Below are 27144 nucleotides of genomic sequence, written 5' to 3' on the forward strand. Positions count from 1 at the left end.
TCATGTTGGGGAGTTGTGACATGTGCAACACGGTGAACGCTTAGCACACAAAGACCAATATCCAAAACAGGTTCTGGGTTCCTGGGGGATGTGCTGGGACAACTGTGGCTCACTTGTCCTTCTTTGGACCACCCCTCTTCTTCTTCTGGGGGGATCCTCAGGTGCAGGCGGCAACGTTGCATCGGACTCTCCATCAGATTCAGCCTCCCTCCCTGTGGCATTTGCTGATGTTGTTGCAAAAGATGTGGGCACAGAGGGAGGTGTGGAGATATTGCTGCTGTTCTGGTGGAGACAAGTCAATATGTAGCTTAGCACACCAGTAACTTTGTCCCACTTGGCCTCCATGCGTACATGATGGCCAGCCTGCTCCTGTTGCATGTCCTTGTGGACACCCACTTCCTGGCTGAATGATCCGGTGCTATCCTGGTACGCATCTGTGATGCGTATCATTTGGGGGTCATCAGGCAGTCCAGGCCCCTCTGCAAACTGTGACCTCTGCCTAACACCACTCCCACCACCTCTAGACACACAGGCTGTACCTGTGGTGGCAGACAGATTTGACCTGGGGCCCGCTTGGGTGTTGCTACTGGTGTCATTGATCGTAGCTTGCTGGGTGGCTGGTGTCCCTGTGCTGTTAGTACTTGGTGTCCTAGGTCTGGCGGTGTTGGCGGTGGGGTTACATCTGTGGCCAGATGTTGTTGGCGTGGTTGCAGGGGGTGCAGATGTCTGTGATGGTGGGGCTGCCTGATGACTCACACCAGAGGTGCCAGGTTGATCTTCATCATCCGAAGAGGACAGAGCCAGATCCACACCAGAGAGCTCATCCTCCAGCAGAGTCTGGGCCAGGGACTCCTCTTCACTTGCTACTGTATCCCCAGTAGCACCTGTGTTTGGATGAGAGAGACATTGTCAGTTATGTCACTACAGACATCAATGGTTAACTTATGTATATTGCAACAGGGAGGGAGGGAGAGGTACTGATACATTCATCTTGCAATGGGTAGTACTAACAATGAAGGGGGGGCAAAGTATCACTCATCATGGGCAGCCATGGTATGTACATGATTTCATTCCTTAGTAAATTCCCTCCTATTCGTCTACAGGAATGGGGTGGTGCTTCTTGGATTGCCGCCTCAGTGCACTGTAGAAGCATTTCATTTGGATCACCATTACTGCATATATGATGTGCCTCCACCTGGAGGTAGACTGCCTGCCTTCCCAGTAGTGTCCAGAGGAGATATTAGCTCTAGGATCACATGGGGCTGCAACATGTTCACCGACAGTGACCGACTCTGGTGAGGTGTATGAGTAGCTGGATCCACACACGCAACACCTTTGTTTGTAACTTCATACATCACAATGTTCAACATTTATCCTTTGCCTTTTTGTGTTGTGTGTGATTTTGACTCACAGCCCTTGAGCACAGACACACACTCTCAGGGGCATATTATCAAAGGGTTTTATCTCCGCTTTTTTGGTTTTAAAAGCCAAGAAAGCGGAGAAAAAATTATCTCCCTGTTACCTAGCTGTCGCTAACACCAGTTAGCGACAGCTAGTAGGAGATAGCGACCATATTGGGCCCCACTTTGCATGTCAGTGATATTTATCACTAATGACATGCAAAGTGGGCGTGCCAAGATGTTAGCGGCTGGAAACAGTCGCTAACATCGCTATCTCCTATTACCAACTTTTGGAGATATTCGTACTTAGCAGTTCTTAGCCATGTTATCCAATGGGAGGTGGATAACATGGCTAAGAGCATTAGCTCGGTAATGCATGAATATCGCTGACTTTTCAGCAATATTCATGCATTGCGGCCGATTTTTATCGCATTTGCGATAAACCTTGGTAATACCAAGGTTTATTTGCGATAAAAATCGCCGCAGCTCAGCGGTAAATTTTTGTCTCTATCCAAGCAATAGCGATAATTATCGCTATTGCTTGGTAATATGCCCCTCAGTTTTCATCTCTGGGCACTGCTGGGGAACCAGTCAGGTTACCTCCAGGGGGAAGCACAGCGTATTTGCAACAATGGGGAGCCAATGATGCTGCTGCTACAGTACACTGATGTGGAAAAGCATGATATTACGCACTATGCATGTGTACATATGTGAGGTTTTCAATGGGGGCAACACAATAAGTAATGAACCAGGTTGCACAGGAAGAGTGGACCATTCACCCCTCCTTGATCTTTGTAACAATGTTTGATATACATGACATTTGCAACAGGACTTCAGGATGCATGCCTCAACACTGCATTGTCTTCAGTCGTCACAGACAGAGATTGATATTGTGGTAGCATATTGTACTGCCAACCTGAAGCCTTTCAATGTACATGTAGATGTGTGCACACACCCAGCTCTTGTATGGATTCCGTGGTACATGGTCATTGGTACTCGAGGGCCATCAGGTGGCTGACACAGGCGTGTAATCCCTGTTAACATTAGACTCTGCTTTCCTGTGAGGGTGTGTGCCTGTGCTGACAAGATAGCAGACAGTGGAGTCCTGGTATTTGGTGGTGGCCAATTCCCAGCAGGGCTTTGTGCTCCCCACAACAGTGCCCAGCCACAGAGCTCTTATCAGTCCCCCCCTGTGAAGTGAGCATGGTTCAGTATGAATTTGCTGGGCCACATGGGTGGGTATTGTGAGTGACTGCAACTCTCGGCATTCTCTGGGCTACACCCCCCTTCCCAGCATGCCCTCACTTCCCTCCTTCTGACTCTGCTTCCCTGAGAGGGGATGTGCCTGTGCTGACAAGAGGCAGATAGTGGAGTCCTGGTGTATGGTGGTGGCCAATTCCCAGCAGGGCCTTGTGCTCCCTACAACAGTGCCCAGTAACAGAGAACTTGTCAGTCCAACCCCCTCCCCCCCATTGAAGTGAGCATGGTTCAGTGTGAACTTGCTGGGCCATGTGGGTGGGTTGGTATTGTGAGTGACTGCAACTCACAGCATGCTCTAGGCTACACCCCCCGTCCAAGCATGCCCTCACTTCCCTCCTTCTGACTCTGCTTCCCTTGAGGGGGTGTGCCTGTGCTGACAAGATGGCACACAGAGAAGTCCTTATGTTTGGTGGGAGCCAATTCCCATCAGGGCCTTGTGCTCCCCACAACAGTGCCCAGTCACAGAGATCTTGTCAGTCCTCCCCCCTGTGAAGGGAGCATGGTTCAGTGTGAACCTGCTGGGCCATGTGGGTGGGTGGGTATTGTGAGTGACTGCAACTCCCAGCATGCTCTGGGCTACACGCCCTTCCCAGCATACCCTGACTTCCCTCCTTCTGACTCTACTTCCCTGTGAGGGGGTATGCCTCTGCTGACAAGATGGAAGACAGTGGAGTCCTGGTGTTTGGTGGTAGCCAATTCCCAGCAGGGCCTTGTGCTCCCCACAACAGTGCCCAGTCACAGAGATCTTGTCAGTCCTCCCCCGCCCCTGTGAAGTGAGCATGGTTCAGTGTGAACTTGCTGGGCCATGTGGGTGGGTGGGTATTGTGAGTGACTGCAACTTCCAGCATGCTCTGGGCTACACCCCCCTTCCCAGCATGCCCTCACTTACCTCCTTCTGACTCTGCTTCCCTCAGAGGGGGTGTGCCTGTGCTGACAACATGGCTGACAGTGGAGTCCTGGTGTTTGGTGGTGGCCAATTCCCAGTAAAACTTTCTGCTCCCCACAACGGAGTCCAATCCCAGAGTACTTGCCAGCCCATTTCAGGCCCCTCTGAGGTGAGCATTCTTCAGATAGGTGTTGATGGTGCAATTGTGAGAGGGGTATTATCTGTGACACTTCACCAGCATACTCACTTTTCCTTCCTGTCAGTCAGCTTCACTGTGAGATAGTGGTTGTGGTGGCAGGGATGTCTGACAGTGTTTACTCAGAATAGTGTCACTACCTCGCCCTATTTGTTGGTAGGTTTGTACATGTACACACTTACAAATCACTATGAGGTGGCCAGTATTGTGTTTGTGTGACTGGCATACACTTCTTGGGCTAATTGACTTTGGTTTACTATGCCTTTGCTATCAGTGCATATTTTCACTGTCCCCTTACGGTGATGTGTGTGTATTGCGACACATTATTGAGTATATTCGTTATGTACTCACCAGGCTCTGGTATGTCTGGTAGGCCATGGATGTCCTCTGGTGGCAGGATGTCCCGCACCTTTTCCTCCCAGGACCTGAAGTAGACTGGTTTGGCAGGAGGGCCACTGCCAGTGACCTGGCTCAAGGCGTGTTCCTTCTGGAGGAGCTTCTTGACCCTCCTGCGCACATCATACCACCTGTTCTGGATGTCGGTCTTTGTGTGATAGGCTGGTGCTTGCGCGTTCACCTTGTCCACGATCCTGTCCCACATCTTGGTTTTCTGTGACATGGGGGTCCTTTGTACCAATATGCCAAACAAATGTGGCTCCACTCTGAGGATCTCATCTACCAATATTTCTAACTCTCTGTCTGTGAACTGTGGATTCTTCTTAGGGGCATGGTGATGGGTGGTGGTGAGGAGTAATGTGGGTGGGTGGGTGTGTGGGTGCAAGTGAGGGTGGCAAGGTGGATGTCTATTTTGGTAGATGTTTGTGTGAGAGCTTTTGGAGGAGTGCTGATGGTGTGTGGGTTGTGTGATGGGTGAGTTGGTGTGTGTTTGTGGTTGGTGTCTCAAGTTGTTCTGTGCTAGCTGCTCTGTTGTATTTGCAAAGGGTCATGGTAGTGTGTTTTGCCTTCTTTTAGGTGGAGTTGTGGGTGTGTAGTTGTGTTTTTTTATTTATTTTTAGTTATTGACTTTGTCATTGCTTGACTGGTCCTTTTTTTGTGTTTTTGGCATTGTTTTTTGTGGGCATGTAGGAGACGCTCTTCTGACCAAGTCGGACGCTCATGTTGGCTTGTGCGGGCTACTTCGTGCCTTTCACGCTGATTGTGTTCTGTGTTGCATGTGAGTCGATCGCGGTGGTCTCTCTCGCTTTAGGTACGTTTTTGGGCCTTGTCGGTCGTGCGGCTTGGGCTCCGTGCGAATCGGTCGGGTTTATGCGTTTACCATCGTACTGTGCGTGTCGGACGTCGTGGGTACGTATCGGTCGGGTTCATTACGGGTTTGTGTCGGTCGGTGTGGCTCGTGTACATTTTCCGGCCGGATAGGTGAATTTTGTACGACTCGGTCGTACGGCTTGTTTTCCGTATGGCTTGGTTATAGGTCACAGGCTTTACATCGTACTGCACTGGTCGGTCGGTGCCTGTAGGTGTCGGTCGGACTCCGTTCCGGGGACGAGTCGGTCGGGCCGATTTCCAACCTAAATCGGAATCGCCCCATAGTAAGCAAACTAATACCACAATGTTTTGTTTGCCCGCATTTTATCCACTCTGTCGAATAAGTAAAAAACTATTATTAACTGACCCTGGAGAAGTATGATCTATTTAATTTCATAAGATTATTTTTGCTTACAATGGCGATCATAGAATTTGGGATCAAGTGATTCACACAAATCCAAAGACTCCACTGACCTCCAATATCTAAATGAATCTCTGGCACTGGTTCCCTATCAGGAGAATAGGAATGTGATATTTTACATTAGGGAATGTCATTATGAAACTGCAGACTGCATTTGCAGGATCACAGGTGCTCCAATGTCTTAGAGAGTGAAACACTCTACTCCTTGCACACTCTAGAGTCACCTGTGCATGACATCTCACAGCAGGCCTGGCAACCGTTCTCTTGAAGCTTCTTGCCCAGCTACACAAATTCCTTTCTTCTAGTTTATCTTCCTTTAAAAGAAGCGCACCTCCATCACATCTCTCCAGCTGTCAGTGGGTTCCTTTACTCGAGATGGGGGTTAGCACTTCATCTTCATTCAGAGCTTCTTCGTTTTTGGACCCAAAAATGGCAAAATCAGCAGTTGGTAGTCAGTGACCTAGAACCCTGATGCTCAAAGGCTTTTTCTGATCTCCACTGGTATGGGAAATCCTTCATTAGTTTTTTGAGGAATGGTGGCACAGTCAGAGTTTGTGGATTCCAGTTTCCCAACTTTAGAGCATTACAGCGACTTGCTGTAGGGGGCACTGGATGTTGGAATAGTAAAATGTTCTTTTCCAACTCCAGTCTGACCAACAGTAGGGAAGGTGTTGGATTTAAAATCCAGTACCTTCTGCCCCCTACAGCAAGTTGTTGTAGCGGCTTGCATTGTAATGGCATGCAATATAACAATGCAGTCATTAAAACGACTGCGTTGTAATGGCATGCGATGTGTAAACATTGTTTTAAACTATGTTTACCGTTTCAGGCAGATGCTTGTTCTTTCTTATTCTTCCCAGACTCGTCCAGCCAAAGTCTTTGTCCCATAGTGTCAGCATGAAGTGAACGGTGAGTGGAGAGCTCTCTGTATAGAGAAAAGAAAGGCACAAAAGAGAGAAAGGCTTTCCCCAATCAAGTACCCCCTAACCCATTGAGGCCAACACATCTCAGTGACAAATTTAGTTGGAAATTGGCAAGTGCAGTCCTGTACTTTGAGTGGATCTTCTTTCTCGTAACTCCATCCTTCACACCCTTGAGCCTTAGTCCACAATAAACATTTTAGTTATACCTTGTTAAGAGTCCTGCAATCTACATTGCTGACTGGCATGCTCTCTGCAACGTCCATCTTGTGTACCACTGTCGCCAGGCAATTCAACATAGATATCTGGTTTCCACAGTTGAACACAGTCCACAGACCCCATGATTGCTCTGACTCGTACATGTTCATGTTAAAACAACCATACAACACTCATATCCTATTTGAATGTAGTGAAACCAGGGAACTGACATTCCAATAAAAAAATGAGGAGACACAAGGCCATCCTTCTAGTGCCAGCAACTAGAAAAAAAGGCTTCTTCTCCTACTAAGATGTATATGCAGTCACCACTGTCAGTCCGCCGGAGCCTGGGGAGCTGCCAGCAGTAATACTCAATAAAGAACGATGTGTGCCCCTCTGTAGTGGAGAGGTGTGGTGCAGTGGCCAGGGCAGCTGACTTCGGAGCACAAGGCTCACGGTTTGATCCCCATCTCTGTTAACAGCTCAGCTCAACACCATGTGAATCTGGGCAATAGCTCACTTAATTACCACAACGCCTTCAGCGCCTTGAAACCCGTAAGGGTGAGTAGTTTGCGCTTTACAAATACGGATTTAAATTTTTTATTTTACATTTAATTCAGATCCCAGCTCTGGATCTCAGTCCATGTCACAATGGGCCCTCGATGTTCATTATTCTCATATTCATTTAGGTGTACAAATCAAAAGGAGATCCAAAACTCTCTATGGGAATTCTCCGTATGCAGGCTTCCTGCATACGGAAACAGCTTGATCGGGGGATTTTTAAAGAAATACATTTTATTGTGGCTTGTGATTAATGTGACATTTTGCACATCTCCCTTACTTACTCTGGTTTCTACCGCCAAACACCCTGGTCCACCACGGTTTGTACCCATTGTGTGGAGGGTGCAGGCGGCTCCATTGCTCCTCTGCCGGCTGGCGGCGGGCAAGGACAGGGAGGTAAGCGCTCTAGTGAGCCTAACGTATTTAAGCAGTCTGTTTTCCGGCCGCACTCTGACACATGCAGGCTTCCTGCATACGGAAACAGCTTGGTTGGGGGATATTTTTAAAGAAATACATTTTATTGTGGCTTGTGATTAATGCGACATTTTGCACATTTCATTGGATCTTACCCTCCCTAAGAAAGAATCTTGCCATTGAGCTGGCTCTAACAAAAAAGCTTGGTATACCCTTGAACTTAGAATTCTCAAACAATCTTGCAAGCAGTCTGAACGGAAATGGAGGAAGGATTTCTCTGAATCCAGTAAGGCCAACTATAGAGCAGCACTCAGGCTCTACAAAAGTAAAATAAAAGCTGCTCAAACCAGCTACTATCAGGAAAAGATTGTTTCGGCCTCCAACTCCCCTAGGAACATTTTTAAAAATGTTAAATCTCTTATCACTCTCCCCAGCGCTCTCACTGATCCGACCAATGCACCAAAGCGTTTTGATTAGATTGCTATTTTTTTGCCCCTAAGGTTCCCAACATCTACTCTCTGTTTCAGCAAACTGATGTTGAGGTACAACTTCCCCCACCCCTCCAACAAGCTAGGCTGGAGGATCTCGCCCCTCTCTCTCTATCTTATTCACAGCGACTCCTAGAGAATCTCAAGTCTGGATCTCCGGCCGATGTTGCGCCTCCTTCCATTCTTAAATTGGTCTCAAAGATTGATTCCCCAGTTATCCGGGATGTAATTAATTCCTCCCTTGCGGCCGGAGTGGTTCCTCCGCTATGGAAGCAGGCAAGAATTAAAGCCCTTAAAAAAAATCTAATTTAGATCCTGGGGATTGGGCCAATTATCGCCCCATCTCTTTATTACCAGGTATTAGCAAACTGGCCGAAAAACATGTTAATTCCATATTGGCTGCTTACCTGGAGAACCCCTCTGCAGTATGGTGTCCCCCAGGGATCTTCTTTAAGCCCCACCATGTTTAACATCTACATGCGGCCCCTTGGGGACATTGTGCTTCCCGTGGGGGTCCAGCTTGTCACATACGCTGACGAGACCCAGCTGGTGGTGTCCCTCAGCCGACATGATACTAGTGATAAGAACCTGACCTCTTGTCTGGTCAAAGTAGCTGAGTGGATGGATCTTTCCTTCCTTAAACTTAATGGTTCCAAGACGGAAATCATGATGCTAAGACACAGAGCTCCTCCAAACTTAGACCCTTGGTGTCCTAGCTGTCTGTGCCCTCCCCCTTTACCAAAGAAACAAATCAAGAGTCTGGGTTTATGGTTGGACTCCAATCTTAGTTTTTCTGTACAATTGCGTAAAGTTGCTGCTACTTGTTATGCTGTTATGGGCTGATCAGATTGATGAGGAAGATCCTGCCTCTTCTTCCTTTTGACGCTAGACGTCTGATGGTTCAAGCTCTTATTTTATCGCAGCTGGACTATGCCAATGCTGTCTACCTGGGTAATCTTACAGGTTGTTCAGAACTGTGCTGCTCGACTTTTGATGAATGTGCCTAGGCGCAATTCTGCTAAGTCAGCACTTTGTCAGTTGCATTGGCTCCCAGTGCAGCAAAGAATTTGGTTTAAGGCCATGTGCACCGTGTATAAGTCCATCACCGGCAATGGACCCTCTGTGGTCCAGCCTATGCTGCAATTATATCAGGCTTCTTGGACACTCAGATACAACAATAAAAAACTTTTGACAGTCCCTAGGATTCAACGGGCACGTATGGGTGGCCAACGTTTCTCACTTCATGCGGCAAAATTATGGAACCGGGTCCCCGACCCTGTCCGTCTTGAACCTAACTATCTCCTTTTCAGGAAACAGCTGAAAACCTTTCTTTTTCCATGAGTAGTGAAGAATGTCTAGGTGTCACAACTGCGCTGGGATGCCCGAGGGTAGCCATGCGCTATAGAAATGCGTATTCATTCATTCAAGGCAGGGGTGCACATGCTTCTGACCCATAAAAGGATCTGTTCTGTCCCAACATTTATCATCTCTTGCACATGTCTTGTTAAAAGGGCAGGGTTGATGCTCCAGCACTCCTTCAACTGAACTGTGAAAAAACAGAGGCCCCTGTTCTATTTGCACTGCATCTTGATGGCTTGACCTCGAGGGGCCCATTATCCAGTACCCCAGTAGTACGAAATCTTGGTGTAATATTTAATAGCAATATGAATTTCATCCCTCTGAAAACAAATTCTCCCCTCCTTCTCCCAGATGACCATCACATATTGATCTAGGCTCCTATATCTTCTCATTGGGGCCACATGTTTTTATGTTTTTGTGTCAAAGTACTTTACTAACAGACCCCATTAGGTCCAAAGTTTTGCTGCCCTCCTTTTTACCTCTGTCTGAGTAAATAGAAATTTTTAGCCCACCACTTCTCAATTCTTCATTGACTTGCAACCAAAAACGATAACTTATTCAAAGTCCTTTCGTGCCATGAGACATTTGTTAGTGAAATGATCTTTGGCACATGTTACAAGTTTCAAAATCAGCTTAACTAGCAAAGAATACCTAACTACCCTTCAGACACCCAGACCCAATAGAACCTGGATTACACAGTAAAAATTACATTTTTGATATAGAGCTTGCTATCATAATCTTCTATATTTGTCATACTGGAAATCATAGGTGTTGACATTACCATAATGCAATGTTATTTATTTTTGTCACACTTGGAAATGTGAAATGCTGAACTGATCTTGACAAGTTCAAAATCTGCACTCCTATGGTTGCATTCAGATCCATACAGGAAACTTTTATGTCTATGGCTGGATCCAAGTGGCCAACTTAATGCCCATGCCAAGTGGCTGATAAAGGAAATCCTAAATGGTTTCTTACATAAGAGTGACCCTAGTAAAATTATGGACTATTCTTATATGAAGGTTAGGGCTCTGTAATAAAATACATCTTTTGCATTGTCACCCATATTTTTTGCAGAATTATATTCCTGTTTTTACACTCGACTCACTTGGACACTTCTATTCAGTGCCTAGTGTATATCCTCTGATCCCTAAAACATGGGGGAATTGGCTTACACCTGATTGGCATATTTAACCTTTTTTAAAGTCAATATGGTGGAGAAAGTGCATCCATGGTAGTTAAAGTTAAATGTCAACTGTGGATTGCAGTACTTAAGTGCCATCCACTAGAAAAACATGGCTTCAGGCCTACTGATGTAGCCTGGTTGCTGCAATTTAAACCTGTACTTTGACCTCCCTTTTAAATACTAGTAAGTTGCTGATATGGAGGTGTAGGAACGTGCCCCTTTTTGCATGTTTACCCCACATGATGCACTTTGACTTGGTGTGCCCTGGGTCCGTAACAAACAGGTTCCCAGGACCTGTGTTCTTTCCCAAAGCTGTACCTTTGTAAACCCAATTTGCACAACTAAGGCCATGGATAAGCCCCTTGTAAAAGGGACCATGGGTACCAAGGGCACTGTGGCCAGAAAAGGCCTCGAAGGGCTGCAGCATCTATATATATTATAGGTCCTGTCCCTTAACACCCACAGATCGAAAAGTGAAGAGTCAAAGGGCCATGGATGCAATCCACTCCCTGTGACCAAAGTAAGCCAACCCTCTTACAGGGTGCACTAGACCACAGGTAAGGGTACAGTTGCCTGAGCACTATACCCCTACAGTGTCTAAGACCATTCTTAGACATTGTAAGTGCAGTCAAGCCATAAAGAGTATATGATCTGGGAGTTGGTCATTACGAACTCCACAGCTTCATAATGGTTTTACTGAAAACTGGGAAGTTTGGTAGCAAACGTCTAAGCACATTAAACCCATACTGATGCAGGTGTAGGATTTAAAGTAAAATGCACACAGAAGGTATCTCAGAGATGCCCCCTGAAAAACGAGCAGCCCTGGTGTGGTTCCTGAATGCCTGCCTGTCATTTGCTACCACCAGAGAGGTTTCTGGACTCCGCTTTCTGGGTCCAGAAACAAAGCCCCTGCTGGGCAAAGGAAGGGTTGGGCCCACAAGAGGGGAAGCTTCAAAGGCCTGCCACCTTTCTAAGCTGTTCCTGCCTTTTGCTGCCCCCAGCAATGGGCTCCCATGGGTTTTGACCCTCAGTTTGGGTGGGAGAATTAGCAAGAAAACCTAGTTAGGAGGAGAGGTGGGCCCACCGTTGCCAACCTCACCCCTCAGGTGAAGAAGGCAAGGTTAAGCACAGATCTCAGTCTCCTCCATCTTGGAGATGAGTGAACCCAACCAATTAGGAAGAGGCTCATGCCCCCCTCCCACTAGAGGGTGGCATAACAGGGAGTGTACTCAGTCTAAGGAAGGGACACATTGGTCCCGACCTGCACACCCCTGTCTGGCTGGAAGCAAGAGACAAAGAAAGAAACCAAAGAGGAAGAAAGAAATGCGAGGAAGAAGGAAAAATAAGAGAAAGAAAGAAGAAAGGATACAAAAAAGAGAAAAGCAATAAGAAAGGACAATGAATAAGAGAAAAGGAAGGGCACGAAAGTAAGGTGGGTTGAGAGGGAGCCTGAGGGCGGGAAGGAGAAAGCAGAGAATGAAAGAAGGAAGAGAAGGAAAGAAAAGGGGGAGGAAGAAATAAGAGAATAAGAGAAACAAACAAAAAGGAAAGGGCGAGTGAACGAATTTGATTGAAATGGGAAAAAATAAAAATAAATAGAAAGGATGAATAATTAAACAGAACTTAAACAGAGTAGAACCAATAAGGAGAAAAAGAAAGAAGTGAAATGAGAGAAACAAAGAAAAATAATTGGTAGAAAAAGGTAAGACTGAAGCAAGGAAAGAGCATGCCAGAAATAAAAGAAAAAAGGAGAGATGAGAGGAAAGCAAGTAAAGTAGGGGTCTAGAAAAAACTGGAACAAGAAAGAAAAAACAAAGTGAAAAGAACAGAAAATCCAGAGAAGGAGGTAAGGTGAGAGAGCATGAGGTAATAAAAGAGTGGCAGAAAAAAGAAAGAAAAAAATATAGGGAAAGGAGAGAACGGGGAGGAAAGTTGAAGAAAGGAGAGAAAGATGGAAAGCAATTAAAAGAGATAAAGAAGAGACGTTAAGAAATATTATGAGAATGAAAGAATGAAGAAAGAAGTAGAAAGGTAGGAAAGTGGGTAGAAAGAAGAACAGAAAAATATAGAAAGTGCAAAAGGAGCAAACGAAAAAGTAAAAACTAGCAAAACAGAAAGTTGGACAAACGAAAAGGAGAAATATAAAGTAGCTAAATAACCAAACAAAGAAGTAGCAAAAGAAAACAGAAAGAAACCTTTTTTTTTTTCAAAAGAGTGTGGTCTACATGGTCCTGCATTGTTAACTTCCCAGCCCCACAGACAGATTTATCCTGCTACCTTAGCATTTTGGCAGCTGCATATTGTCAAACAAGGTGACAGATAATTATCATGTGTGTGCTACTCAGAAGTAGCCTGAGAGGTACTGGTAGCTCGTGATCCACCTGTTGAAGATCGCTGGTTTAAACCCAGTTGTATTCCTTTCATAAACCATAGCTTTAAAACCTAACTTGCAATCACTCATCCACTACCCCAGTCGTTTTAATACTTTCTCTTCGATTACTTTCTGAAAATCCACCATTGCCGCCCTATCCTAAAAGAGTGTGTTCCAGAATCAGTGTCTTCTAAATCTCTACTCTTTAAACAAAGTTGTAAAACAGCCAGAATTTGCCTGGCTGTCACAAAATTACCATCCGCATGTACATATATCAGGCCCTTGTATTGCCCCCTTCATTTTTTCAATGCCCACACAGGACATGTGCCCAAATACATTGCTTCTCTCATTGAAATCCATGTACCTTTCCTTCTTTGATCTTTCTTACTCCATCTTAAAAAAAGCCATATCTCCCCCTGTTTATCAGTGCATCTTCCCTTAAGTCCCCGAAAGACATGGGGAAAAAAGTATTCATCTCAAGCAGATGTGCATGCACGTCTCGCCTAAACCACCACCACCTCCAGTATTCCTTCTGTTGTAGGTTTCCTTTTGTCTTGTGCTCTTCCATGCTCTCTTGCCCAACCTCCCAAAATCCTCCATACAAATTCTCCTTTCACTGGTTCAGAATCCCAAAAGCATTTGTCATAAATAGCAATACCTGATATTCTCCTACTATGGTAACTGTAGTGTCAAGTGTGTTACCATGTTCCGATCTACATCTTTTTATCTTAATCTTAACCCCTACAGATCCCTATCCATGGCCCTTGCTCCAGATTACAAAAAGTCAAGCCATGCCGCTGTATATTTTTCCTGGTTGGCTCTGAAAATGACAGCTTCAACAGGCTTCTCGCTCTTAACCAAGTTCCCCATCTTATCTGGGACTGCTGTTGCCTTGGTATGTGTGCCTCGGGTTAAATCACGGAGCTTCTCCCACTGCGAACGAGACAGAGCATGTCTGGTTTTGTAATCTTGGAATTCGTCCACTCTTAACCAACTGTTCCATTGCAATCACAGTAGGACAAAATCTCTTAACCTAAGAACTTTGGGCCCGATTCACAGAACTAACTTAAGACAAAATCCTAAACTTACTACCATTTTCGTATTCACAGAAGACACTTACTCATTTCGGTATTCACAGAAGTTAGGAGTCCTAACTTTAGGACACCTAAATGCCTTCTGTGAACACCGAATGTCTTACAATTATGACGAAGGTTGGCACTGGGGGTGCGACAGCCCCTCAAATACAGACTCAGGAGCAGGCAGACAAGATGGCGGGGGCAGAGACAGAGGACCCCATGGCGGCAGTTGAGAAACTTGGAGAGAGGATGAATTAAATCTGCACTTCTTTAGAAGATAAAATAAATAAAGGGGCACTTGATCTTACGCTGCTGCATGCAGACCATGGGAAACTCGCAGACCGCACTGCTGCCACTGAAGGGGACATTGCGGAGATTTCACTGCGAGTGTCCACGGCTGAGAAGAACATTTGTGATTTATTAAAATGAGTGGAATTCCTAAACGACAGAGCTGAGGATGCTGGACGCACGGCTCGCCACAATAATGTATGCGTTGTGGACCTTCCGCAGGGAGTGGAAGGAAGAAATGCAGTGCATTATGCAGAAAACTGGATCCGATCGCTGCTGCCAGGGGAGGCCCTATCTCCACACTTTGTTGTTGAAAGAGCGCATAGGGTGCCTGCCAAGCCCCCACCTCCGGGCTCAAACCTGAGGCCACTTTAAATCCGCTTACTAAACTATAGAGACAGAGATGACATTCTCCAAGAGACTCAAAAACTGCAGGAAATACAAGTGGACAATCATAAGATCATGATCTTCCCGGACTACACGTTTAAATTCCAGAAACAGAGGCACTCATATCTAGCGGTGGAGAGGCGCTTGCAGCAGTGTGATCTTAAATATTCTTTGCTGTTTCCTGTGAAACTGAGGGTCATTGCAAATGGTAAACTCCATTTCTTCACCACCCCAGAAAGTACAGAGGAATAGCTTGAATCCCACAACTTGTCACAAACTGGGCAAAGAGAGACGCTTCCAGAGACTACTTTACGACGACGCCAAAGAAGACAAAGAAAATCGCAATCCTCAACCTCTCAAGCCTCTGGCCTAACACCAGAGATGATATTGAGAGGTCAACTTGAGGCTATACAAGCAGTGGCGAATATCAGCGGATCGCCAGAAGGGGAATCAAATTCGGACTCTGATCAACAGGGGTCGCAAAGTGACGAGGAAATTTCGGACAATCTCCCTGTTTCCCAAGTATCTTGTGTGCTGCCACATGTCACCCCGGAGAACTCTGAAAATATTGCTTGAGCATACGTATGTCTATTGTCCACCTCTCCTCTCCTCCATTGACTGAGCACCACACGACTTCACTGGATACGCAAGTATGCTGTTTCTGAACTGTAATGTTTATGCTTAGTATTCATGCAGATATCGCTTTTGCGGGGTAAGCCCTGAAACCACCGGCATGCTCTCCCTGTTAGCTCCTTAATGTATGGAAATGTTATACATAACAAACAGGCAGAGGCCCTTTCTTACAAGTGTCTGGCCAGTGACAGGCTTAGCTGCAAGCCTGTCTCTGTTTAGTTAGTTCTTAGATTGTTGTGCACAATTGTCTCCCCCAGACGCTAGTTGTGTGCCATTGCATTATAAGTTTGGGCGATTGCTTGTTGCAAAATTGCTCTCATGATAATTTTGATTGTGAGTTGTTTATATGTTTATTATGCCATCTTTAGTCAACAAGGGTACGATTGCTGTATAGTTGGTCTGCACAGGGAAACACACTCTAGAATGACCTCTACACGCCTGCTGCCAATCTCTCCCACCCTTCGGCTGGAAGTGACCACTTATACCCCTGACACTCACTGGTTTTGGCACCCATTAAGATAAATACATGGATCATGCAAGATATCCATATCCTGGCACGCGGTTACCTGATATATTTCTATCTAAAACGCCTTAGTTTACACATCGCACTCCTTCAGGAGACACACTTATCTCAAGCAGAAGTCACACGCCTTCACAGACGGGTCAACTGTATGCGACAGGCTACTCCGCATACGCACCGGGGTCCTAGTGTGGTTAAGACCTGGTACTCCATTTCATGTGGTCGACACAATGGTTGATGGGGAGGGCAGATATGTTATAGTTAAGGTGGTACTTGATGGTAAGCCGGTGGTACTAGCATCACTCTACGCGCCCAACACTGAGCAGGCAGCCTTTTTAGATCGGATCTAACAGTAAATAGGGCAACCCAATCTTCCCCAAGGAAATGGGTATTATTAATTAAATAGACAGCAATCCTTGAGGAATCATTTAACAAACACATTTCTTATTTCAAAAGTCGTCATAAACATGAACGAAAAAAAACACAGGACAAGTTTCCTTTTATCAAAACTTTGTTTTACACTTTCAAAACACCTTTTTTAATTTTTAGAAATTTTTAGTGCAGGACATAGAAATATGTACAATAAAAATCTATTTATGTACAGTTCGTATATGCCAACCAGAAACTGCTGCGATAAATTCTATATTTACAACAGTATATTACACCCTCTGCGCATTCGTATGTACTAAACACAATGTATTGCCATACAGTATCACCAAATTAAGATATTCGTAAATTTACTAATAGAATTTATCACAGCAGTTTCTGGTTGCCGTATACGAACTGTACATATATAAATTTTTATTGTACATATTTCTATGTCCTGCACTAAAAATTTCTAAAAATTGAAAAAGGTGTTTTGAAAGTGTAAAACAAAGTTTTGATGAAAGGAAACTTTTTTGAGATAACCTTGTCCTGTGTTATATTGAATTTTTTGTTCATGTTTATGATGACTTTTGAAATAAGAAATTTGTTTGTTAAATGATTCCTCAAGGATTGCTGTCTATTTAATTTTTTAGATCGGATGTCGCTAAAATTGTCCACATGGCACAACACCCCTATGATCGTAGGTTGTGATTACAACTGTGTGCTGGATATTCGGTCTATACCGATCCTTCCCCTCCTTGCCTGGCACTGCCACACACACACAGCTGCGAAGGCGTTGGCAAACTGGGCTACGTAATGGCACCTCTCTGATGTGTGACGGCACAGAAACCCACTAGATAGGGTGTACTCCTATTACTCAGGGGCCCATAGACTCCTTATGCGCCGAGAACGTTTCATGATGTCAAATGACCTTCTATCATGCATTTCCAAATCCTCATATATGGCACGCACACACTCTGATCATAACCCACATGTCATGGAGTTATAGTGAAAGGTCGAGCTACCACTGAACCCAATATGGCGCCTCCAGACTATGTTCTCCTTGACGCGCCTTTCCGGGACTTACTGGCCACCACCGTGGCACAATATTTTGAAGAAAATGCAGGTACAGCCAATGGTGGAGTGGGACACCCTTGAGGTAGTTGTTAGGGGCACTGTTTGGGGAGACAGGCAGGCAAGCGCATGCAACTGGAGAAAGAACTCACTATTTTAGAACGGAGACTGGCCGCTAGTGAGCAGACAGCCATAGATGGCACCCAGCTGTGGCTGGACCAACACAAGAAGGAACATGGGTGGTTGCTAGAGCGGCTGAGATGCCTCAATTACGCCGCTCACTCGGCGAGAACACATCACATGAGTGACAAAGCAGGCCAACTGCTTACATTGCTCATCCATGAGAATGAGTCATCGACGCCGATAGCATCAGTGAGAATGGCGAACGGGGAAATCGCAGATACGCAGAGGGATATTCATGATGCATTTGTAATGCATTATCGAAACCTGTATAAATCGCTTGTGCAAGCTATGCCCTTAGAGTTACAGATTTACCTAGAGGGCATGGATCTGCCGCGGCCTACACGCACCCAAAGTGAAGAATTAAATACCCCTCTTCACCCAGAGGAAATTCGGGACAGTATTTGCTCATTGTCCAATAGGAAGTCGCCGGGACAGGTGGTCTACCGACTGAATTTTACAAGGCATATACCTACATCTTAGTACTGCAGTTGCTGAAAGTTTTAGGAAATTGCGCTCGATGACTCCACTCTCACCACCATGCAGAATAAAGCCTTGCTGGTATCCCTCCTTAAACCTGATAAACATCCCGACCTAGTGGGCTCCAACCGTCCGCTTGCGCTCCTCAACACAGATTATAAAATCTTTGCATCGCTACTAGCCAGGCGTCTTTCAGCCTTAGTGAAAACGCTGGTACACCCCGATCAGAATGATTATGTTCCTGCATGATGCACTTCTCTTAATATACGAAAGTTTTTTAGAGTGAAATCATTATACAATGCATAGTTGGCCCCGATCAGGCTGCCTCGTACTGGACTTAGAGAAGACCTTCGATTCTCTGGAATGGCATTATCTGGCAGCTGTGTTGGGCAAATACGAACTGGGGGAACATTACTTAAATAGGATTTGTCTGTTGTATCAACGACCCACTGTCTGTGTCTGCACTGGTAAATTAATCTGGGACTGCATTAGAGCGAGTCGAGGGACACATCAGGGCTGCCCATTATCTCCGTTGCTGTTTCCCTAGCTATGGAGCCTTTGGCAATGTTCCTCCGGAGAGTTGTGAAGAGTGGGGTATACGGCTGGGGGATGGGCTACACGCTGTTTCCCTAAAAGCAGATAACTTGTTGTTATACCTCCGGGATGTTACTATAATCCCGACGTCCATTGCAGAAATACTCAAAAGCTTTGAGGAGAAGTCAGGGCTCAGGGTCAATTGGGCCAAATCAGGGATCTATTAATTTGACACCGACACAATAGAAGATGTATTCCTGAATGGCTCGCTCCTAACGTGGTATCCCACTACCTTCAGATATCTTGGCATTTTTATGTATCCATCGCTTGATGATTTATTAGAGGGAAATCTGTTGAAAGCAATCTCGGCCATACGGGCTCAAGCGCAATTTTGGAAAATGCTTTCGCTAAATGTCATGAGCCGTATCACCCTGCTGAAAATGATCGTGCTTCCCAGATGACTCTATTATTTCTCAAACCTCCCACGTTATATCCAACCTAGGATTTTCCGAGAGCTGGAACGGGTATTCCGGAACTTAATATGGAACAAGGGGAGGCCGCGAGTTGCTTTGTGGAAGATGTATGCTCCCACTAGCCAGGGCGGACTGGCTGTCCCCAATATGGAACTGTATTATTTAGCTGCCCAGCTCAGATGGGCAACGAAATGGCTGGCAGTCAGGTCTCTGGAAGACATAGCAACTATGCACCAGCCTTGGACCCACTCTCCCAAATCTGCCATCTGTTCCATTCCGTTGCCAAACTCCTGCGACACCACAATTACATTTAGGATTGGCTCATAAATGTTACTAAAGGTGTTTATATCTTACCCGCACAACACTTCCATATACCCCGATTTCACCACTGATGGGGACGCCAAGGGGTAGACAGGGTACATCGGAGACAGCCCTGGCGACCTGGCATGCAGCGGAGCTAAACACTTTGGGCGACCTATATAGAGACAGCGTATTACTAACATTTGAGACACTGGTCGAAGATGCTGAGTTACCAGCTGGCCAATTACTTCTACATACCTCCCTTCTGAAGGCTTTGTTAGCTGCCTGGGGGGATCTAACAACTGAGCCACCAACATATCTAGTACTGTAATATGTGCATGTAATGGGGTTGGGTATGCATGTGGTGCATTGGCTGGTAGAGGCGCTGCTTGCACATACGTTGAAGCCGATGCAACGCCCCGAGCTAGATGGGAGGCAGATAGAGGCCGGCATTGTACTGATAAGGAATAGGACGCCATATTAGCGGGTGCTAGGAACATACCAAGGAATCTAGGTTCAAGCTCATACAAACATACATCATACAGAGGGCATACCTCTCGCCTCACATGATAAATAGATATTTCCGTACCGCCACCTCTGCATGTCCGGGCTGCCAATATCCAGATACAGACCTGCTCCGTATGCTGTGGGCTTGCGCCTCCCTTCAACATTATTGGCAAGAGGTAGTCACGGTCCTAGCTTTATGCACAGACACGTCAAAGCCATTGTCATGGGAAGTTTTCCTTCTAGGGCTCTATGGTGGCTCTAAAAAAAACACAAGGTTAGCTCGAGATTCCTAGATTTAGGTCTGATTACTGCAAAACGTCTAATAACTAAGCATGGGCGAATTTTGCGGATCTCGCGTTCGCGAATTTTGCGGATTTGCGAACTCGCAATCCGTAAAATCCGTGAATTCCCGCGAATTTGCGGATTTTTTTTTTTTGTGTTCGCAAGGGTTTCTGCCAGTTCGCGTGGATTTGGTACTAGTTCGCAATTGCGAACTTACTTGTCGGCTCGCAACGGTCGCGACTATGTTGTTTCTACGTCTGGTTCATTATCACAGCCTCCCAGCACCCTCTGTTTCACCCCTGGCACCCTCTCTTTGACCCATGCCACCCTCTGTTACATCAATGCCACCCTCTGGTTCATCATCACTGTAGAAGATGGGGGGGGGAAAAGCAAGCCCACCTGCCCTGCTTGAACTGACATGAATTAATTTGGGGTTAGTTTATTAACAACACCTGCCCTGCCCCAACTGACAATAATGAATTAGGGGCTAATTAATGTGTCACTGAAAGAATTTCAAGTTCCAGCCTGGCACCTGCTTGTCTGCTCCTTTAGCTGTAAATCAGGACCTTTGTGGCATACAGTTAAGGTCAGAGCAGGGTCACACAATAGTTGCAAGCAGGCAACCGAATTCTGGAGGGCCCCCTCAGGAAGCACTACAGAGAATCGTTACAAATCATGAGGTTGACCTTTTGCACCTGCTCATTGCTTTTGCTTTTGCTGAAATCGTTTTTCGGTTTTTTCGCGCTATTCGCGGGGCGCGGCGTCGTGCGAAACCGACCGCGGAAGCCGGCAATTCGTGCGAATGAGCATTTTATTTTTTTGCGGCTTGTTGTTTCGCGAGTTTTTTTGCAGTATTCGCGAGCCGCTTGCAGCGCAACACGCGAATTTACCCCAAGGTCGAGTACGGGCGCGGCCATTTTGTTTGCGTGATGTATTTCCGTTTCCGCCCGCTATGTATAATCTCGCGCAGTAAGCGCATTGCGAGTAGAGGTTCGCACAAGATCGCGCAGGAAATCTAGAGGTTCGCACGAGATCGCGAGGAAAATCTCGCGCAAACTTACTTTCGCGCTCGTGAACGGGCGCCGGCCATCTTGTTTTTCATTCATTTCCTGTGTCTGGGCATGGTGTTTAATCCTCTTGGTATCTTTGCCATCCTTTGCTTGTTTTCAGTTTTTTTTTTACGATTTTGCTTCTTATCTATCCCTCTCTTTTCCTAGCTGTATATTTTTGTCTTTTCTGCTATTTTTCTTTACTTTTAAACTACTTTTTTAAACTCTTTTCTTTTCTTCTTCCCTATCCTATTCTTTCTTAATTTTCTACTTCTTCCTACCTTACCTGCCCAGACCATGGTCAAGCCAGGCGCCGTGAAGCTGCCCAGGCACTTGAGGGCCGCAGCGGCGGCGGGGAGTAGTGCTGGACCCAGTGCCAGGACAGCATGCGGGAGATTGAGGGGGGAGCAGGTGACGCGACGGGAGATATTCAGCCCGGAGGAAGTGGGCGCGCTGGTCTACTTCGTCCAGCGCCGCCTGCCCAGGACCATTGCGGGAGGCGGCAGGATCGCGGCCGGCGGCTACAACATGCGGGAGCGCCGGAAGCGGTGGGAGAAGGTGTGCTGGGCCATATCCCACCTCTACGGGGTCCAGCGCACCTACAGCCAGGTCACCCATCGCTGGACGGACCTCCTGGACCGCGAGCGCGACCTGCTGGACCAGCTCGGCTTGGAGATCCCCGGGCTTGGTGAGTAGTAGTAGCCATTTAATCACTCACTACTATGATGTTTTCTCCTGCTCTGTGTTGTTGTATTGCAAATATTTGTTTTTTACATGGAGCAAGCCAATAATGCCGCTGATGACTATTACATTGTAGTTAAATTATATTTCAAAATCTTCTGTGCATTTCAGGTGCACTGCTCTCCTTCTCAGTGGCGTTGCTACTATGCTTATTTGTTTTCTATTTCGTGGTCTCATTGGCCTGAGTAACTATTATGTATGAGTGTACTTTACAGAACTGCGTAATGCTAGACACTAAGGGGCAGATTACATTTACAAGCCCCTTGCGCCACGTTTACGTTGCCTTGCGTGACGCAACAGCGGCGTAAACGTGCCGCATCCCTGCGAGTCATTTACAGCATGACGCATCTAGGGAGATGCGTCTCGTTATAAAGCCATGGGCCTGCACCACAATGGGTGCGTTCCTAGTACGCAGGGTGGGCGGTCCGGCGGCTGTGCGCCTCGCAAAATTGCCTGCGTGAAATCTACAAGATTTAACGCAGGCACTTCTGCGACGCTGCTACGTCAATTCAATTCCTTATGTCTGCTCGAAGCAGGCGAAAGGACTGACACAGCATGTTAAGTATTGGGTGGCCCTGAGCATTACTGGAGTTGCATTGCGTTGGCAACGTGACTCCAGCGATGCGCCGCTCTTACGTGACGAGATGCGTCACGCAAGTGCCTACCCTTGCGCCAGGGCGCGCCGCATTGTAAATGAGGCGCATCTGCCGTGTCGCAAGGGTAGTTTTGCGTGACGCATTTGATCTGGCGCATCTCTGGAGATGCGCCAGAACGCGTAAGTAAGTATGCCCCTAAGGGGCAGAATTGCAATTACCGTCGCATCCCTGCAAAGTAGCAGGGATGCGCCATTAATTGTGCGGCCCGCTACCACCACCAAACATGGTGCGCCGTATTTGCAATGCGGCGCACCATGGGCCCAAAACGTCACCGAAGCTTTACTGCTGGAGTTGCGTCGCAACGATGGCGCAGCTCCAGCAATGCTCTGGGGTACCCTATCTCCCCAATGCTGGGTCAAGCCGTACGTCTGCTTCAAGCAGGTGCAGGGTTTGTGTGACGCATCATTGTCCTAAAGGTGACTGATTGAAATTTTGTAGATTTCCCTCAGCCACTATTAGGATGTGTTCCAGCGCAGGAATGCCCTCCCTTGCGCCGGAACGCCCCCTGATGGCGCAGGGCTTTATAACGGGATGCATCTCCCAAATGCGTCACGTTGTTATAATATTATACGCCGCACCATGGCGCCCTTTTTTGTTTAGCTGCTGCGTCACAAAAGTCACGCAAGAACGGCGCAAAAGAGCCGCAAGGGGCTTAAATCTGCCCCTTCCTTTGTACCCCTGACAATAAGAAAAATAGTGGCGGTGGATTGATAGTTAGACTATTTAAATGACTGGTAATGTAGCAGGCAACTGTTAGTGTTGTCACTGATCTGACTGAAATCACAATGGAGTTTGTCTGTCACTTTGCGTCTTGCCTGCGGACTGCTGCCTGCCAGTCCTAGGTGAACGTTTCAGTACTTTGTTTAGTGAGTTACGTGACTTTCGAAGTCACAGGTCCGCAAATAAATGAAAACTAACCCTAATCAATATAATTTCGTGGAAATATTTTGTTATTGTTCTTTTGAAATGTTTGATTTGGTTGACATTGACAAGCAACAATCATCCATGTTTTCTGTTCTTTCTTTCATGTTGTACGTCAGCTCCCCCCAGGGGCGAGAGGAGGACACAGGAGCAGCAGGCGGCGGATGCTGTTCAACAGGGCCAGGATCGGGCAGGCGAGGGCTCCTCTGCTGGCCCCAGTAAGTTTTCATTTTAGACTAGTACCTATTTTTCCTAGCGTTCCTCATTTGACTTTTTTCAAAATTGTCTTTGCTCTTCTTGTAGACTGTATCTAAATTCTTATCCTGCCTCTACTATGACTCCCTGTGGTATTACTAGATTATTCTTATTAATCTGTCTGTGTAGCTAACTAAGATTGCACGGTTGGCGAAACTCCCATGATTCTAGTCAGCAATAGCTCTATCAACTTAGTGCAGTCCTCTGGGATTGTCCATAATGTCTTTTGAAGTGTTCTATCTGGACTCATGCTTGCAAAAATTGCAAAACCTTTCGCTCAGTCACTCTAGTCTGGACCAAAATACACAGATTGTATTTAAGTTTAAAAGCTTTATTAAAAGTAAACACATTTATTAAAATGAAGTCATAATAAAACTAAACGTTTAACTGATAATGGAAAAGTGGTTAGTGCTGACGATTAATTGAAGACATTTCTTGTGGTCGAGCCGAGCTCTCACCTGGTTTCAACTTGATCTTGTTGTTAGAAGTCCATCTTCTGTCTGTGTGGAGAAAAATGGTGCGTGTTAAAAAAACAGCCTTCATCAGTTGTGCCAAAAAGTGCAGCAAGACAACCTTCCCTGGAAAAAGGGACATTTTTTTTAACTTTAACGTAGACAGTCACAAATTACATTGTTTTCACATGTCTTCATTCCTAGACCAAAGACTAGTGAGTGCTTTATTCTAACATTCTTAAATGTACTTTGTAGGTGGAACATCTGGTGGCGGGGCCAGTGTGGAGGTGGTGGTGCTCGACACGGAGGCGGAGGGCGATTCTTCAGGGGAGGAGGCGGCGGCTGTGAGAGTTGAGACGGTGGTGGTGGCGGCCAGAGGTAAGCTCTTATATATTCCTTACTTATTGAGATTGAAGACTAGCTGGGAAGGCAAGAATATGAGATGCATGGCTGGGTGAATGATGAAGCAATGATGGGTGGAAGGACAACAGCCTGGGTGGGTGACACAGAAACTGTATGTGTCCATATACCTGGATCATGCTACTATCTGACTCTTAGATAGCATATGTGTATCTAGAGCAGGGGTACTCATAGTACGGCCCGCGGGCCGGTGGTGGCCCGGCAAGCCTTCCTTGGCGGTGCGCAGACCTTGCAGACAATCACTGCTCCCCCGGCCCCCACAGAGCAGAGGCTTTTTTGTATTTCACCTGTTAGCGCCCCTGCATCTCCACTCTGACAATCACTGCTCCCCCGGCCCCCACAGAGCAGAGTGGAGATGCAAGGCCACAAAGAGGTGAAATAGAACAAAGCCTCTGCTCTGTGGGGCCTGGCAAGCAGTGATTGTCAGGGTGGAGAAGCAGGGGCGCTACAACAAACAAAGCCTCAATAATATGTTAATTGTCTTTTAAAGACCTGTTAAGTACTTTGGTGTTGTTGTCTGTGTGTGCGCGTTGAGGAAGCGGTCTCAACCCGGGCTGAAGGCTGACACAGATAGACACACACACAGTGAGATGACAGAGGGGGAGGGAGAGGGAGGGCAGGAGGGAGAGAGAGATGGAGAGGGAGGGCAGGAGGGAGAGCAGGAGGGAGAGAGATGTATGTAAATGCTGGGTCTGGTGGCTCAGTGGATGAGGGCATCTGCTGCAGGGACCTGTGTGCAACCTCATGGTCACAAGTTATCGTTTTGCTTTAGCCCCGCCCCCTCTGACTCCGCCCCCACCAGTGCGGCCCTCGGCCCCAAACTACACTGTAAATGTAGCCCCCGAGAGAAAGTTTGTGAGTACCCATGATCTAGAGAGAGTAGACGGTCAGTGGATGAACTAAGTGTAACTTTGAAGAGCATGTAACACTGCACCCGCACGTCCGTTCCAGTGTAGGAAAGGCAAGGAAAAGAACTTTTAATTTTGTCCAAATACTACCATCATAAGTAGCAGTAGTTTGTATTGCAAGCACTGCATAGATCCGGTTATTACGGTGGCCACTCCCTACCTCTCTTAATAAGTTTAGTAGTACTCAGTCATTCATGTGTGGATGTATCACTGGTCACTCAATAAAAAGCAAAGCACCTAAAGTCATCCCATATATAAGCAAAAACATCCCATGTGAAGTGATAGATAATCAGATTATTTATCTTCTTCAATTTTCCATTTCTAGTACTCATTTCCACTGTAGGGTGAAAGTTAAATTAATTAAGCAGTAGCCCTTGAGTTGTAACAGAGTATTCTCAGTGCCACCCGTAATAGAAAAGTAAGAGCTTCACCACCTGCATGTACTGGACGGGTACAGTAACGCAACGCAAGTCTAGGTCACTCCTCATGGCGTGCGTCTCTTTTTCTCGGGTGCAAGTTTACTGCGCTGGCATTATGCCGGCTTGCAGAAGATAACGTACCAATTTTCCAAAACAAGAGACAAGAAGAAGAATAAGACTGGTGTACTTTCATAGTCGACTCCAATGGAAGTCCATAGTGCTCGTAGAATTTGTTCCTTAAACTCCCACTAATGTTAGAGCAAGGATGAAGAAGTGTGAGGTTAGATAGATACTGGCCTCAATAGTTATGTAATGCGTTTGCAAGTTGCTAGTTGTAGTGCAACACAAATTTCTGCTGAATGATTGAGTTAATCTTAAAGAGCATTGGTTACAGACTATGTCTTTCTTTCTTCATATAGGTTCTCCTTCCAAACGAACAAGGAGGAAGGAGCTGGCTAGAGCGGCCCGGCAACGGAGGATCGATGCCACTGTGGCCGAATATCGGCGGCTGGTGGCCCTTGAGGACGAAGAAAGTGTGCAGTCGACCACAACAACTACGTCGTCTGCATCGGCCTCCGTTCCCCCACGGGCTGCCAGTGCCACCCAGCACAGTGGTCCACCCAGACTGAGCCGGGCTGCCAAAGCCAAACGCCACCGCCGAGTAGCAAGGACAACAGCTACAGCTTCCTCTCACAGCCGTTGCACCTACAAGGCATTGAAGGCACGCCTGCGCAGCAGAACCCTGATGAAGTCCCGCCTCCAGCAGGAGCTCCACCACTTTTCCAACCAGTTGGAGGGGCTCCGCGTAGAGCACGCCTTGCTCCGCCAGGAGCATGATGCCCTGGCCCAAAAAGTTGACAGCATCCACCCATAGTGTCCCTTGCCCCTTTTTTAGAGACTTTTGGGGGGTGGGAATTGGGAGTTGGGTTTTTGGGGACTTTTGAAGGACAATCGTTGGGGTTAGGGAGGGTCTTGCGGGAGATTATTTTGTTAGGGATATAAATATACTTTTTCAAACTTTATCTGAGCATACCCGTTTCTTACTGCTTGCCTGGTGGGTGGGGGTTTAACGTTGACTTTGTTTTCCTGAAAGTTTAGTTCCATTTTCTTCCTTTAAGTGTAAATGCCCAAATGTTTTCAACACTAAGTGCCTCTCACAGACTAAGTGAAGTGAATCCAAGAGTCCTAGGACTTTAGTAGTACTACCTTCAGTCTCTCGTCTCTCGTACTAATACTCCATTATACCCCCAAACCACCAAACGCTTATCTTACCTGTAATTTGTGTTTGAAAGTAGGG

General features: G+C 46.5%; 1 pseudogene; it reads right to left on the reverse strand.

The window, feature by feature from the left end:
* Positions 1-109: 109 nt before the first annotated feature.
* Positions 110-18038, reverse strand: LOC147730718 (uncharacterized; annotated as a pseudogene).
* Between the last annotated feature and the right edge of the window lie 9106 nt (positions 18039-27144).

Source organism: Lissotriton vulgaris, chromosome 2_1, assembly GCF_964263255.1.
Source record: "Lissotriton vulgaris chromosome 2_1, aLisVul1.2, whole genome shotgun sequence".
Lineage (NCBI taxonomy): Eukaryota > Metazoa > Chordata > Amphibia > Caudata > Salamandridae > Lissotriton > Lissotriton vulgaris.